Here is a 16,817-nt window from a genome sequence, read left to right as displayed (position 1 = left end):
GGGCCGAGGATAGAGGAGGCACCCAGACCCCGCCCCCTCTCTCCGTGTTACTGCGCCGCTTGGACTAGGGGAGTCGAGCGGACGACGGGAGCGCGCGCGCCAGGGGCGGAGCGAGGTAGGGGCTACGCCCCCCGGCGCCCCGCGGGGCCGCCCACCATGCCGCCCCAACGCCCTGGATCCGGCCCGGACCGAGGGGGTGTGAGTGAGAATAAAAAAGATTACTGTGCTCGGGGCTTGCCCCTCTTGCTTGTGGAGTGCCCTCCATTTTCTTGGACACACCGTTATTAATTGACTTCGGATTTATTCAATCAAAATTTTCAATAAAATGTGTGTAGAGAGGCTTTAAGACGTACTAGCTGCTGTACACTCGCTCCTAGGCTAATGGGGGAAGATTTGTTTCCAAAGAGTAAATGTCTAAATCACTAGGATTTTGAATGTATATTCTGTACAAAATGCTTTTTGAAAGAATAAATCCATGCTTGCATGGCTATGGGTGTGGAATACAATGGAGTGCTAGAATTAAAGTTTATTTACCGAGGAAGCGCACCCTAGAGAAGTCTTTGAAAATGGGCATAGACGTTTTAGGTGGACTCCAGAAGGCATTTCTCAGGCCAGAAGGCCTGAGAAAACATCCTATACCTAGGAACACTAGAAAGAGTATAGCAGGTTTTGTGACTGAAGCCAGAATTCTTGAGGATGGCTGCAGGGCGCTTGTAGCGGGATCCAATGTTTGTATACAGTGACCAGGGTGAAGAATTCATTCTTTTTTGAGGAGGGTTAGGAAAAAAGAAGAAGAAGAAGAAGAAGAAGAAGAAGAAGAAGAAGAAGAAGAAGAAGAAGAAGAAAGGTAATTAAAGGGGGAAGAAAACCTACTCAGAATGTCAATAGATTAATAAATCAACTGACAACTATTAACTTGGTTTCCTTTCTGAAGAATCCATGTCTCCAAAAGACCCTGAAATTATCCTGTAAATAAACAAGTAATCAGGACATCATTTGGCCTTTAGTTAGGAGTGGTGATAATTCATTTTGCATTGCACGCATTTACTTAGTTGGTGGACAAAAATGCCCTTCTTTTCTAATGAAAAGGAACACATCTTTGGAAACCTGATTTCTAATTGAACTGTGACATTATTTAATTTTATGATTTTACATAAGTAATTTCACTTTTAGGAATTCAAATTCTATTTCTTAAGGAATGTATTGAGCTAATGTAATTACAGTACTTCATTTAATATTTTCTGAATGCTTACTATGTGCCTGCCTCTGTCTTTAATCCTTGGAAAACAAAGATTAAGTGTAAAGATCTGTCCTAGAGCTTTCAGCATGAGAGAGACAGACTTCTTCCTATACAAATAAATACAACATAATGTGTCAGTAACTTCAACAGTCACCTTCTGTTGATATATCATAAGTATACAGGTCTTGTCTCCGTTTTTCCTTTCCTCTGCCATCAACATTATTGTGGTAGGGTGGGAAGGGGTTAAAGAAACTAGCACATTGTAGTTATATAACAAATATGTGTTGATCAAACGAATGGACACCCGAAGATTTCTATTATGTATAATTCTATTGATTTTTAAAATTCATTTATCTCATAAATCTTATCCAAATGAACATATTTTTTGTTTCCTCTCAGTCACACTGATCTGGGAGCTGTATCTTCAGGTTTCATTGTAAAATTTGCAGTGCCCATGTATATGATTGTGAATGATACAAAACTTTAGCTATATTTACAAATAGTTAATGATCATGTTGTCTTGCTATATTGAGGTTTGCATCATAGTTTCGAGGTTTGCATCATAGTTTTTTTTTCTTTTTTTAGAAATGTGTATGATTTTCATGTTCTTATCAATCCTCTTTTCTTTTGGCAAGACTAAGTTTATGGTGCTTGTATTTCTATGGTACTTTTTTTACTGTTACAAGCTCTGGGGTGCCTGGGTGACTCAGTTGGTTAAGCGTCTGACTCCTGATTTCTGCTCAGGTCATGATTGAGCCCCATATCATAGGCTCCGGCTTCTCTCTCTCTCTCTCTCTCTCTCTCTCCCCCTTTCCCTCTGCCCCTCCCCCGCTTGCTTGTATGGGTGTGCTCTCTCTTTCTCAAAATATATAAGCATTAAAAAAATTAATGTTATGAGCTTTGAAAGCTTGTGCAGTTAACTGTTCAGAATTTGACCTTAATATATATCATTTTTCTAACGTAAGCTTACTGTATTTCCTAGCTTCTGTTGAATGAACACGTAGTAATAAACCTAGCAGTAGCTAAAAAATAATTCACTTATTTTTAATGTTTACTTATTTTTGAGAGAGAGAGAGTGAGCGCGGGGGAGGGGCAGAGAGCAAGGGGGACCCAGGATCTGAAGTGGGCTCTGCTGACAGCAGCTAGCCTGACTCAGAGCCCAAACCCATGAACCATGATATCATGACCTGAGCCAAAACCAAGAGTCAGCTGCTTAACCAACTGACCCACCCAGTTGCCTCAAAAAGCCACCTTCTTAATGGATTTTAAAAACTTCACTTTTTGATTTTGCTTGGTTTAATTTTTTTTTTTTTTTGAGAGAGGGAGAGAGAGAGAGAGAGAGAGCGCGAATACAAGTGGAAGAGGGGTAGTGGGAGAGGGAGAGAAAGTGAGTTCATGACCTAAGCCAAAGTGGGACACTCAACTGGTGCCCCCAAATATAATTCACTTTATTCTCAGCATTTCCTGGACCATTAGCCAAATATAAGTTTTAATGTGTTAAGTGCATGGTACACTATAAAGAATTAGCCTTTCTTAACTCCTATCAGGATGTTTTATACCCCTAACTTTATGTATTCAAAAATGAAAACGTTTACATATAATAATATATGTAAAACTATAAGCTATATATATAAATAAATAAGTGTATCTATTTACCTATCTAGCTAAAACTAGAGCTTCTTTCTTCCCTTCTTTGCCCAACTGACTCTTACTCTCATTGGCAGTTCAGCCCAGGCAGCATGTCCTGAAGGTCTTCCCTGAAGTCTGCACTCTAGATTAGCTGGCGGTCCTGCTGTGTGGTGCCATAGTTTCATAGATACGCCTTTTTCAAGCCCTCCTCACTGTGAATTGCTATAAGGTAAATAAAGATATTTCAGTACTTAGGACAATCCCTGACATATCTGTGGATATATCATAAATAATTGTTGATATAGTACAGTTTGAATAAATAAATGTCTCTACTTTGTATGTTCGACAACTACATTATACCTGGAAATTAGTAGATGCGTAATAAAAGTTGGATAAATGAATGAATGAAAGGAGAAACTTGATAAATTAGTATTAAGGGACTCTAGTTAGTGGATGCTTTTTCTAAAATTGACCTCACTTTTGACTTCACTTTTTTCCTACCTTCATTTTTTATTTATTCTGATTTTCTTAACTGTATCTGTCCCAAGATTTTTGTTTGTTTTACTTGTATTAGATACTTATTGTAAAGAAATATTTTTAATGTTTAAAGAAATAAATAAGAAAGTAAAAATCATCAATAAGTCTACCATGCAGACATAAACATTTTGGAGGAAAACCTTCCTTAGTTTGAAATATACATGTGCATATACATATACATATATACAAAAAACATTTTAGGAAAATAAATCTTACTATACATACTGTTTGTAGCTTGCCTTTTCTCCCTTTGTGCTATGTAACGGAGACTTTCTTTACCAATAAATAGTGATTTATACACATCATTAGTTTTAATCCACCGTATGTATCCAATTAGATTAATCCCCCCGCTATTAGACATTTACATTGTTTCCATTGTTTTTTGCCATTAAAAAAATACAGATATTAACATCCTTGCTCATATGCCTTTGTGCACATACGTTAGTAAAAAATTTATGTAGGAAAATATCTTGGATGTTTAATTGCTGAATCAAAGAGTAATAACCATTAAACATTTTGACACATATTGCTAAATTATACAAAAGATTGTGCCAAAATATATTCTGATAAACAATGACTACCCCATCTCAATATACACTACTCAGCTACCTATTATAATTACCTATAAACTGCCTGGAAGCCTGCCTGGTACACAGAGCTCAATCAATTTTATATCTTCATCCTCATCATCCTCATTATCACCTTTATAGTATTATTAATAATGTATCCATGTCTGTAAGCTTAAAATCATTTTTTATTTCTCAGGAGGACTAAAAAAAGCACAGAAATATTGTCTTACTAAATTATAGACATTTTATATAATATTTTGTTACTCCTCAGTATTATGCAATGGACATTTAATGCAATGGACATTCATCTGTTTTATCGCTATTGACAGTAAGTAAAAAATATGAAAACAGTATAATTTTTATATTTTGTTACTGCTATGTATTGTACTGTCTTAAATGCCAAGTTGAGATTTTCTTTTTTTTTTTTCAATTTTTTTTTAACGTTTTTATTTATTTTTGAGACAGAAAGAGACAGAGCATGAACAGGGGAGGGGCAGAGAGAGAGGGAGACACAGAATCTGAAACAGGCTCCAGGCTCTGAGCTGTCAGCACAGAGCCGACACGGGGCTCGAACTCATGGACCGTGAGATCATGACCTGAGCCAAAGTCAGACGCTTAACCGACCAAGCCACCCAGGCGCCCCCAAGTTGAGATTTTCAATATAAGCTCTTTAGAATGACAACGATGAAAATAATGTATAAGATTCATATTACAGTGTCACATCAAAAGCACAAAATAAAAGAAGAAGTATATGTTAAATAGGAAAGGTTTATCTTTTAATTTAAGTATAAACTTGTTAATAATCTCTTTTAATATGTACAACAATTGCATTACATTTTTTCCCACATTTTGAAGAGATGTGGTTTATTTATATTTTTGTTAGAGAAGTACAGTTGTTACAGCTAAGTGATATTAAAGGACATAGGTTATTTGGTGGTCTCCAGTCAAATTATAGTAATGGCCCCCTTCTAAAAATGAAGTTTCACATAAACCCCCTAGAGATCAAACAATTGAAAATCATGATTTTTACATTTTTCACAGTTTTTAAATGAATATCTCATTTTGTTTGTGGATTCTTTGAAATATTTCCCTAGATTTCAGATTAGTTTCTGCTGATACTGTTCTTAAAGTATCTTTGCAAATTTATAGAAACTTGAATTTACAAAAAACAAATTTAAGTTTTGAACTGATAATGCATGTACTGAAAATTGTTCTCTATTTTCCTGACCTACTAAAGTCTATTACTGGAAGGAAAATAAGGGGAAAAATAAACATGCGAAAAGAAACCTATAATAATTTTTAAAAAATGTTATATTAAAAACAAAAATATGTTTTTTTGATTTTCCAATTGTAGAACTCAAGAGACAAGCTAGCATTTTGAATTTTAAAATAGCCACTGAATTTGGGTTGCAAAATGATATAAACATGAAAAGGTCATATTTTATATCTGACAGCTTGATGGATATGGATTTTATTATTGATTTTATGGTATATGAAGACAGCTTGGTTTGTAATCAAAATGAACATAAACCACAACGTTTTCTGACTTTTTCCATTTCTAGCATTTTCTAACATCACATTTGCTCTAGGCTTTCAATAAACATATTCTTCCTGACCGCTTCTGAAATTCTGAGGTTAAGAGGAATAAGGAAAGCTATAATTAGCTTTTTCTTTCCCTTCAATTCAACTTGGGCAGCTGTTTGTGACTTATTACAGAGTTTTGACTTAAAAATCCTCTTACAACCACAAGCCAGATGAGAGGGAAAAAAAAAAAAAAACAACCTACCTTACCTTTTCAACAAACAGGGAGGAGCAAAAGATCAGGGATCTTTGATGATAAAACCTACCAGACTCTGACAATCTTACAAAAGAGAAATCTTAATGAATTTCAGAATTTCTTTTGTGTTGAATCTCAGAGCTGCTTTTACTTTTACTGGATTCCAAATGAGAGTATACATTTTTCTTTGTTTGATGTGCTGGGCAAGATCTGGTAAGAACTTAATAATTTGATTTATCTTACCAAATTGTGTGTCAAATAATGAGTATAGTATTTTGATTCTGGGATAAAAAATTCTGTGACATCATGGTATGAAAGGAAATAGTATGATTGTGAATACTAACTATATCAAATGGTTAATTATGAATAAAGTTTGCGTGTGTGTGTGTGTGTGTGTGTTTGGTAAATTTTATATTCTGTATTTTACTTAATTTCCAGTTAATAACTAGAAAACCTTTTATAAGAAGGTGTAAATAGAGAACAAATATTCAAGAGACAGAATAATTCAGTAATAGAGAAATTAAATCAATATTTGAAAATCATGACTTGATAAACATCTTATTTCAATTTGAATGCTCAAATAATCTTACTTTTGAGGAAAATGTTTACATAGGTAAATTGTCAATTGCAAAACTAACAAGTAAACGTATACTACAACTTTTTTTTTGTCCTATTATGCTCAAGTGTGACTAAAACCAAAATTAGTTTATAGTAATAAAGTAGAACTTTATTCTCCTGTTTTACAGATTTATGGTAATAAAGTTTACTAATGTTAGTAATATCATTTATTTCTTTCTGGTAATAAAGTAGAAGTACTTGTTCTACTTTATGATAATGTTATAAATTTAAAATTCATGATGCATATAGATTTTGGTCCCTTGCAAAGGCAGATGATTTTGTTTTAAATTTTCTTTTAAAAAATTATTGAATGCATACTTGAATAACCTTAAAATATCACCTTGAAATTCAAATTATTTCTTGTTTCTTTTCAATTAGATATTTGAGTTTATCATAAATTCTAGAAATGTTGAGTTTTATATTCAAATGCAGAATCTAAATGGTGTTAATATACAGTTTATTATATTTTTTCTCATTTAGATTTTTCTTGGTAGGCATTTTATATTTGTGTAATGCATGATAGTGCCACCTTAAATTGGAAGTCAGAGAAATTTGAAGTCTAAGCCCCTAACTTTTATGTCATTTAGAGTTGGCATTATCTTAGTATCATAGTTTCTACTCCAACCTCATGTGGCAGACTTTCTAAGATTATTGTTTTGATTAGTAGTTAGGAATTACCTAATTTTTCAATTGGGAAACCTCAGATATAATTACTAAGTATGTTTCTGTCTCTGTTGACTGAAATAGAACAGAAGACCTTTTAGATATTAATAACAGTAAATAGAAAATAAGGTAAAGAATTCATCTATTCTCAAAATCATTTGTAACCCATGCAAACTCTTGTGCTCTCTGTCATTTTCCTTGAAATCCCACATGCCTAGGGAATTTTGCTGAATTTTCAGTAATTACTTTCATGTAAGTATGTTTTATTTAAACCATACATTCTCCTCCCTTCTCTGCTAGAGATTCTTATAGATGTCTCTTAGCATCTCCTCAATCCTCACACTCCTCAACATGAAAATCATTATATGGTTATATCTGCCTTCAACAAAGGAAAAACATTCTGAAAAACTGAGATTAGTCAAATGTTTTAAAAAAAATTTTAATGGAAAAAATGGGAATGAAGAGATAGCTGAACAAACTGTACAGATATGTAGCGGTATGCATATATTCAAATTATATGAATATATATTCTTGTTACAGTTTTTTGCTCATATAAGTGCTTAAACGGTAGTTGTAGTTGCTGCTGTTATCATAGCAAGGGGCAGCAAATGTTTCTGTAAAGGGCCGGTTGATTAATATTTAAGGCTTTGAGGGCCATATGATTTCTGCTGCATCTATTCAGCTCTGTCATCATAATGTGAAAACTGCTGTAGATAATTCATAAATTAATGAGTATGGTTGTGTTCTAATAAAATTTATTATAGACTCTAACATTTGAATTTATTGTAATTTTCACGTGTCACAAAATATTATTTTAATTTTTTTCAACCATTTAAAAATGTAAAAACCTGCCTTATCTTGCCAGCCAGATTTGGCCTTCTGACCATAGTTTGCCAATTCTCTTGTTCCGGTAATCTGGAAGAGATATTAAAGATAAATTAGGGGTTCATAGGGGGCTAAGTCAGGTAAGCGCCTGACTCTTGATTTCAGCTCAGGTCATGATCTCACGGTTTGTAGGTTCTAGCGCTGCATCAGGTTCCATGCTGTTAGCATGGAGCCTGCTTGATGTTCTCTCTCTGTCTCTCTCTTTTTCTCTCTCTCTGTCTCTCTCTCTGCTTCTTTCCTGCTCATTCTCACTCTTTCTCAAGATAAATAAGAAAGAAACTTAAAAAAAATTCTTCTTTCTCATTTTACAGTTGAGGAAAGTGAACTTCAGAAAAATGGAGTCACTTTTCTAAGATGATAGATAGCACTTATCATATGTAATACAAAACACCTGTGAGTCTTGTTTAAAATACAAATTCTTATCCCATAGGCAGGAAGTGAAGTCCAAGATTCTGCAGTTCTCATAAACTCCCAGATGATGCCTGTGGGTATATGGGACTGCACTTTGAGTAGTGAGAGTATAGATATTTGTAGAACTTTATTTAGTGGGCTGTTTGTAGGGCAGTGGTCTTTCTGAAACTCATGGCATTCTAAGCTCATGGACTCAATAAATTCATCATTATGTAATTGTATAAAAATTTATATATTTATATAAAAATTTTGTACAATTTATGTAAATTTGTATAATTTGTATTTAAAAATCTGATATGACTAGTAATTCATTTCCACTGATCTGCTAAAATCAGATGACTACAAGCAACTTATTGTACCAAATTTATTGGTACAATTTATTGTACCAAAGTGTCTTTAAAATAAGGGGAACATGCAAGAACATGGAATTTGCAATTAAAAGACCCAGATTCAAGTCCTGGCAGCTTATAATCCCAGACAAATCACTTAGCTCCTGTGAACCTCAGTTTCCTCATTTTTAAATGGAAGTAAAAGTTATAATACTGTCTCACTGCATTGAAAAGCTCAAAGGAGATAAAGTATGATTTGGTCAGTTATAAATTAGGTTAGAATAATCCGCTGTTTTCTTCCCATGTACCCTTTCTCTGTAATTGTCTCAGATTAACTTCCAGGTATAAGTCTTCATGTTATATCTACCTGTACACAGTTGTGGTGGACTTGTATGGACTACCTATATCGGAATCCCCTGGGTTATGCATTTTAAAATGCAGATTTACCTACCAAACCAGAATCTCTGGGGACCAGGAAACTACACTTTGAACAAACGTTCCCAGTCATTTTTTACACCCATTTTTAAAACCATGCTTGAGAATTCTTGGCCTCAAGACCTATCAGACATCAAGTTTATTTTTTGTGTGTGTAGTCAGCTTCATTTTTAACAACTTTCCAAACATTTGCACAGTTGGAAGAGTTGTGGATTGAATATCTGGACTACTTATGACTTGTTAAATAAGTGTACATTTTCTAAATGTGCTTTGATTGCTTCAGAATCAGAAAATTAAGGATACTTTTAGCTTTAATTTTGCTTTCTGCCTCTAGCCTTCCGAGATATTACAGTTCTACCTACAGTTTTGTGTCTTAACTGGCTCTATGACCATAAAAATCTCTGATTTTGTAGCTATAAAGTCAGTCTACTGTTTGGTACCTGATATTTTGCTAGCCCCCAAAGGTCTTCATTCTTTTTATTACACATGAGTATAATTAAGCTAGTGAACTTATGTTGCTCAACTGTTTACATAGTAACTTGTGCTGTGAATATGGTTATGCTTTTCAGATATCACTCATAAATGTTCTGTTGCTTCTAATTGTGTGACCTTTCTTCATATATAAAATGAGGGAAAGGATAGCAAATACAAAAGCACCACAGCGCCCAACACAGAGTGAGTGCTAAATAACCATTAGCCATTATTACTATCATTGATGGTTTTGTTTATAGGTGTTAACAAATATGTTTTGTTTTCAGAAATGGGGAAAAGAGAAAAGAGGTTTTCATGGAGTCTTTTTAGGGTGAGTGTGGGATATCAGAGGATTATCAAAGGAAGTAGCAGTAGACCTTTCCAGAATGTGTTGGGATTGTTGGCTTTCTTTGGCTGGGTTTTGAGGCTCCTCTGTTATTGGCTTGGTCAACACTGAAAGTTGCAAGGCAGACTAACTGGTCTTAACAGCTTACTGAGTATGAAAATGGGTTTGGAATCAAAGAATGTTAGAATAATACAAGTCATAGGGAGCATTTGCTTCAACTCCTTGCATTTAAAGAAACCAAGACTCAGAGATGAGAAGATTTACTCAGAGTCACAAGAGATATTTGAGGAGGCTAGAGGCGCTTGGGTCTCAGCTACCCATGTCCAGGGCACTGTCCATGTTTCTGGACTCTGTCCATTTTGATCCCCTTGTCTTCATCACAGCCATTGTCACTGTAATGGAAATATATTTCAGAGATACAACTGAACAACTTAGAATGATTATCCTAATTCCACCATATGTCTTTGATATTTTTTAACAATTTTACTGCTTCTAGAATTGAAGTCTCAGAAGATTTTCAGAATTCTTTCTCAGTGTACCTCTGTTGAGATTACTAGAGTCATCATCTCCCTACATATTTGGCAATGGAATCTGATACTGTGCCCCTGCTACTGAATTTCTTACCACAATAGAATTACTTACTGTATTCTCTAGACCCTCAATTTGTTAATTTTTCAAACAGGATTTAAAAAAATGATACTTGCCTTTCTGTTCTTGATATATTCATCCTTTTGCTGTTAACTTATTTTTGCTATTGTCATTATCAATTAATTGAAGCCTATTTAAATCATTTTTCATTAGTGTAAAATTAATGCATATTTTAGATCTAGAACATTTAGAAAATGGTGAAGTACAAAAAATAGAAAACACACATAAAAATACAGAAAAAACGACTCCAATATTGACAATAACCAAGTTTTTTATTTCCTATCAGTTCTATTATAATAAATATGTATGTGTGCACAAATGTGTATGTTTTTAGTATAATATATATATATATATATATACACATATATATAACAGATAAAACTTACAACTGTATATTAACACACACATATATATGGATTATATAAATTTTTTGGTTGCTGCTTACAGTCCCCATCATATGGATACACCATTAATTTATTTTTCTAGTCTCTCATTTCTGTGCATTTAGTTGATTCTCAAATATTCACTGTTAAAAATCCTGTGATATAAATTGATGTTATTAATGGGTATAATAAAAATGTGATAAGAAAATATTATTGTAATTTTTATTTGATTTTTAAGAAGATTAAGTACATTTTGATAACTCTATGAGCCATTTTCATATTTTATTTTATAAAATATTTGTTTATATCTTTCACTTGGTATTCAGGTGGGTATTCTTTTTCTTCATTTATACTTACTTGTAAGCATATCAATTCCTTTCCTACCTTACATTGAAAATATTTCCCTAGCTTATATATTTTGTCTTTTGGCTGGTATATAGTTTTTATGTACAGAAGTTTTAAATTTATGTGCTGTGAAACCTATTAGTCTCCTACTTTATAGTTTCTTTTGTTTTTATGCTAAAAAGTCATTCCTCAAACTGAGGTCATGTACATATTAACTATATTTTTCTAGGTCATATAATTTAATTTTTACATGGCATTTTTAAATAGGACTAACATCAATTATCCTTGTCATTGTTTATTTAAAAATCCATTATCTTTGACCATGGATTGCCATAATTATTATGGGTAATATAGTTTATTTCTGGGTGTTCCCATTCAGTTTCATTAACCTGTATATCAATTTTTGATGCAGTTTCAGGGCTTCTTTTTAATTAGTTTATAATATAAACATAATTTTAATCATGCCCATTTATTATCTTTAAAATATCATTCATTTTCCTTGAGCATTTATCCCCTCCCTGGAAACATCTCATTGAGACCTTAATTCAGAATCATATTACACATATAAATTTAATATGAGTAGAATTGATTTTGTGATAATAGATCTTCCATTCTGGATCATGGTATATCTCAGTGTTTATTCAAATCTTTTACGTTCCTTTGTAATATTTTTAAGCTTTGTTTTTCTTTTAGGGGCACTGTATATTTCTCTTTCCCTTCTGGTCTTCTTTCCTTTTCTCTTTTTCCTCCTTCTTTTCTTCATCCTTTCTCTCTTCTTTCTTCTCCTCTTTTCAAAGGGCTAGTTAACTTGCAAATCATAGGAACCTGGTTCAAACTAGCTAAGGAAAGAAGGAACTTTATTTATTTATTTATTTATTTATTTATTTATTTATTTATTTATATTTAAATTTTGTTTAGTTAACATGTAATGCAATATTGGGTTCAGTTGTAGAGTTCAGTGATTCGGCACTTACATACAATGCCCAGTGCCCATCCCAACAAGTGCCCTCCTTAGTACCCATTACCCATCTGGCCCATCTCCCACCCACCTCCCTCTGTCAACCCTCAGTTTTTTTCTCTATTGTTAAGAGTCTCTTGCGGTATGTTTCCCTCTCTCTCCACCCCCACAACTTCCCATATGTTCATCTGTTTTGTGTCTTAAATTCCACATGTTAGTGAAATCATATGGATTTGTCTTTCTCTGATTGACTTATTTCACTTAGCATAATACATTCTGGCTCTATCCACGTTGTTGCAAATGGCAATATTTCATTCTTTTTGATGGTTAAGTAATATACATATATACATATATATATATACATATATATATATATATATATATATATATATATATATGTATATGGAACTTATTATGTCATGTAACTGAAAAGTTTTGCATTAAATACCACTGGATCCAAGTACTGAAAAAAAAAAAAGATTACTGTCTGTAGCTTCAGGATTTATTTCCTTATAGCTTGAAATCTGGAAAGAAAGCCACTTTCTCTCCCATGGTCTATATCCACCCACCCCAAAGGGTCCTGAATGGACCCGTTTGGATTTTACATTCCCCTGTGGTCTAATCTTGGGTCTAGGTTGATTGGGTATTCAAATTGGTCTAGGATGAAGGGAGAGCCTATCTTTATGGTTAGCTCCAAAAATTCACTTACTGTGGGGGAAATTTTGAAAAAGAAAAGCTGGAGAACTGTAAATATAAAATATATTTGCAGCAATATTATTAATATTTATATTTTTGTGGGTTTTAATAATTTTATTATATTTTATATTGACTATTGCTAATATGAGCCAAAGCTAATGATTTTTATATATTTATATATCTATTTTTTAATATTTATTATTTAAAAATTTTTCAAGGTTATTTATTTTTGAGAGAGAGACAGAGAGTAAGCAGGGGGAGGGGCAGAGACAGAGGGAGAGAGAGAATCCCATGCAGGCTCTGAACTGTCAGCACAGAGCCCAGTGTGGGGCTTGATTTTGCAAACCACAAAATTATGACCTGAGCTGAAACCAAGAGTCAGAGGCTTAATCAACTGAGTCACCCAGGTGCCCATTTAGTTTTATTTATTTTTTGAGAGAGAAAGACACACACAGAGTGAGCAGGAGAGGGGCAGAGAGAGAGGAGACACAGAATATGAAGCAGGCTCCAGGCTCTGATCTGTCAGCACAGAGCCTGAAACAGGGCTTGAACCCATGAACTGTGATATCATGACCTGAGCCAATGTCAGAGGCTTAACCAACTGAGCCACCCAGGTGCCTCTTTTATATGTGTATATTAAAACTTCCCCTTGGATTAATTTTTTGAGTTCCTGTTTTCATATTTTTAATAGAATATATCACATTAAGCAAGTTATGTCTGTACCCAATGATTATATTTCTTTTCTTATATATATTTTTTGCTGGGGGGCCTTGAATTTTTTTATTTTATTTTTTGAATTTTTTAAAAATAGTTCATTGTAAAATTGGCTTATATACAACACCCAGTGCTTATTTCAACAAGCACCCTCCTCAGTGCCCATCACCCATGTCCCCTCTCTGCCCCTCCCTGTCAACCATCAGTTTGTTCTCTGTATTTAAGGGTCTCATGTGGTTTGACTCTAGCTACTAGCTATCATAGGGTAGTTCTATTTTTAATTTTTTGAGGAACCTCTACACTGTTTTCCAGAGCAGCTGCACCAGTTTGCATTCCCACCAACAGTACAAGAGGGTTTCCTTTTATCCACCTTCTCACCAGCATCTGTAGTTTCCTGATTTGTTCATTTTAGCCACTGAGCTGTGTGAGGTGGTATCTCAGTGTGGCTTTGATTTGTATTTCCCTGATGAGTGACGTTGAGCATCTTTTCATGTGTCTGTTGGCCATCTGGATGTCTTCTTTGGAAAAGTGTCTATTCATGTTTTCTGCCCATTTCTTCACTGGATTATTTGTCTTTCAGGTGTTGAGTTTGGTTCTTTTTCTTATATTGTTGCTGAGTTAGACAAAAGAATGTATGACAGCAGATGTTTTATATTTTTTTAATTTTAATGTCACTAATGTTTCATCACTAATACGACAATTGTTATTGGCATGTAATAGGTAATATTTTGTCATTTTAATAAAATATACTTCTATTTTTAATTTATATAATATAGTATTAACTCTTGTTCTAGTTTTATGCTGTGGACTGTGCTATGGACTGTGTATGCTTGTGAGTGTGTTATTTTGCCTTTAATTGTTACATGAGTTGTAGTAATTTATAGCTCCTGTATCTATCTATGTGGATATTTGCCCTATTTTTGTTATGCTTGATATTAGAGATATTCTAGCTTCTAAAAATGATTAAGCTTTATGTTTTTCTCTGTTTTGTAAAAAAATTAGAACTTTACTATAAGTTTTTTTTTTTTTTTCAACGTTTTTTATTTATTTTTGGGACAGAGAGACAGAGCATGAACGGGGGAGGGTCAGAGAGAGAGGGAGACACAGAATCGGAAGCAGGCTCCAGGCTCCGAGCCATCAGCCCAGAGCCCGACGCGGGGCTCGAACTCACGGACCGCGAGATCGTGACCTGGCTGAAGTCGGACGCTTAACCGACTGCGCCACCCAGGCGCCCCTACTATAAGTTTTTTTTAACTTTATTGAGGTATAACTTATATATGCTAAAATGTACTCATTTAAGAGTATACTTTGATGAGTTTTTAAAAATATGTGCGCCACATTTTACATGGCATGTAACAGTCTTATCAAAAAATAAAATATTTATTGAATTACCAAAAGTTAGCTCTTTGCAAGTAACCCCCTCTCCTTGTCTGGTTTTAAACAAATCTGACCTGCTTTCTGATACTCTAAATATCCCTTTTCGAGAATTTCATAAAAATGGGATTAAACAACATGTACTTTTCTTTGTGGAACATTTTGTTCATCATCATGTTTTTGAGTCTTATCAAAGTTGTTGCATGTATGGGCAGCTTATTCCTTTTTATTGCTGGGTAGTATTACATGGTATAATTATGCCACAATTTGTATATCTATACTCCTTTTATTGACATGCAGGTTTTTTCCAGTTTGGGGTCCTTATGAAAAAATGTCTATGAGCTTGTACATGTTTAGGACAAATGCTTTTATTTCTCAGAGGTAAACAATTGAAACTGATTTTTTAGGGTCATAAAAGTATATACTTAGTATTTTGAGAAATTGCTAAATGGTTTTCCAAAATATATCATTTTGTTACTTCCCTTAGCAATGAAGGATGCTTCAAGTTGCCCTACATCCTCACCTATACTTGGTTCTGTCCATATTTTTTTTAAAGTTTATTTTTGATAGAAAAAGAGAGAAACTACACACCAGTGGGAGAGGGACAGAGAGGGAGAGAGAGAAAATCCTGATGCGGGGCTTGATCTCTCCAAGTGAGAGATCATGACCTGAGCTGACATCAGGAGTTGGATGAACCAGCCGGGTGCCCCTCCATCTTTTTAGTTTTAGCCTTTCTAGTGGGTGTGTAGTGATATTATTATTTTAATTTAACTTATATTTTACTGGTGACTAGTGATGTTGAGCATGGATCTTAGGCCATTATACCATCTTTTGTTAAGTGTCTTCAATTATTTTGACAATTCTGAAAAATTGAGTTCGTGTGTTTAACGTATATGTGTATATAAACACTCAGATTCCATCCACCCCACCATATTCTGGATATAGGTGATTTTCAGGTGTACATATTACAAGCCTACATATTCACATTCTTAACGATGAGTGTCTTTTCAGGAACAGACATGTTTCATTATGACTGTCCAATTTATCACCTTTTTCTTTTATGTTTCACACTCACTGTAATCTTGTCTGATAAATATTTGCTTACTTCAAGATCATTAATATTTTCTCTCAATATTACAGACATATAGCCTGTTGCCTGCCAGAGAATGAAGCTGAATCAAAGCAAGTAGAGTTGAGAGAATGAAAAGAGGAAAAGATGAGTCTCTTTCACTCTAGAGCTAGTTTAGCTCTCTTAAAACCAAATGTGACCTTTCTAGGGTCTCTGTTGAATGTCCATGATGTTCCTTAAGGTCTTTCTACTCTGGCTAGCCAGGGCTTCATTGTCTCCCAGAGCATTGTGACCTCTGGAACTGTTCAGTTTACAGCTCTTTGTGGAGTTTCACATTATGCATGCATAGGTCTGTATACAGCAACCGATTCTTGGGGACCCCTCTGCAGATTTCAAGCCTCTGCCTCTGTAGAGCCACTTCTTTTGCAGCATATAATCTAGAAATTCTAGTTGTTTTACTCTCCCCAAACCCTGATCTTTCTCCCCAACTTGGTAACATCATCATGCTCTCCTTGGGTCCAAACTTTCTGCACTAAGGGAGACTATCTCCAGGCAGGAAGCTACTAGATTATAGTGTTCACATAATTTGTTTCCTTTCTTTTAGAGATCACAGTTCTGTGCTTTTTGTTGTCCAGTGTCTAAAGTTTCATATACACATTTTATCCACTGTTCGAGTTGTTTACAGAAGTAAGAGAAGTATGGAATCTGATATATTTCATG

General features: G+C 34.1%; 1 protein-coding gene across 7 annotated transcripts in view; it reads left to right on the top strand.

The window, feature by feature from the left end:
* The first annotated feature begins 1 nt into the window (after position 1).
* LIPI (lipase I) overlaps positions 2-16,817 on the top strand; it is a 69,965-nt gene continuing 53,149 nt past the window's right edge. For 3 of the 7 annotated variants that reach the window (XR_009262252.1, XM_058731744.1, XM_058731743.1), the window contains exons 1-2: positions 127-327; positions 2,965-3,098. The gene's annotated coding sequence lies outside the window, so the exon portion shown is untranslated. Of the gene's footprint in view, positions 328-2,964; positions 3,099-16,817 lie in introns of all 7 variants that reach the window. The other 4 variants (XM_058731742.1, XM_058731738.1, XM_058731740.1 and 1 more) reach the window with 3 other exon arrangements.

Source organism: Neofelis nebulosa, chromosome 5 (assembly GCF_028018385.1).
Source record: "Neofelis nebulosa isolate mNeoNeb1 chromosome 5, mNeoNeb1.pri, whole genome shotgun sequence".
NCBI classification, from domain to species: Eukaryota; Metazoa; Chordata; class Mammalia; order Carnivora; family Felidae; genus Neofelis; species Neofelis nebulosa.
The sequence above is the reverse complement of the archived record's forward strand: the minus strand, read 5'-3'. Positions and strand labels throughout refer to the sequence as shown.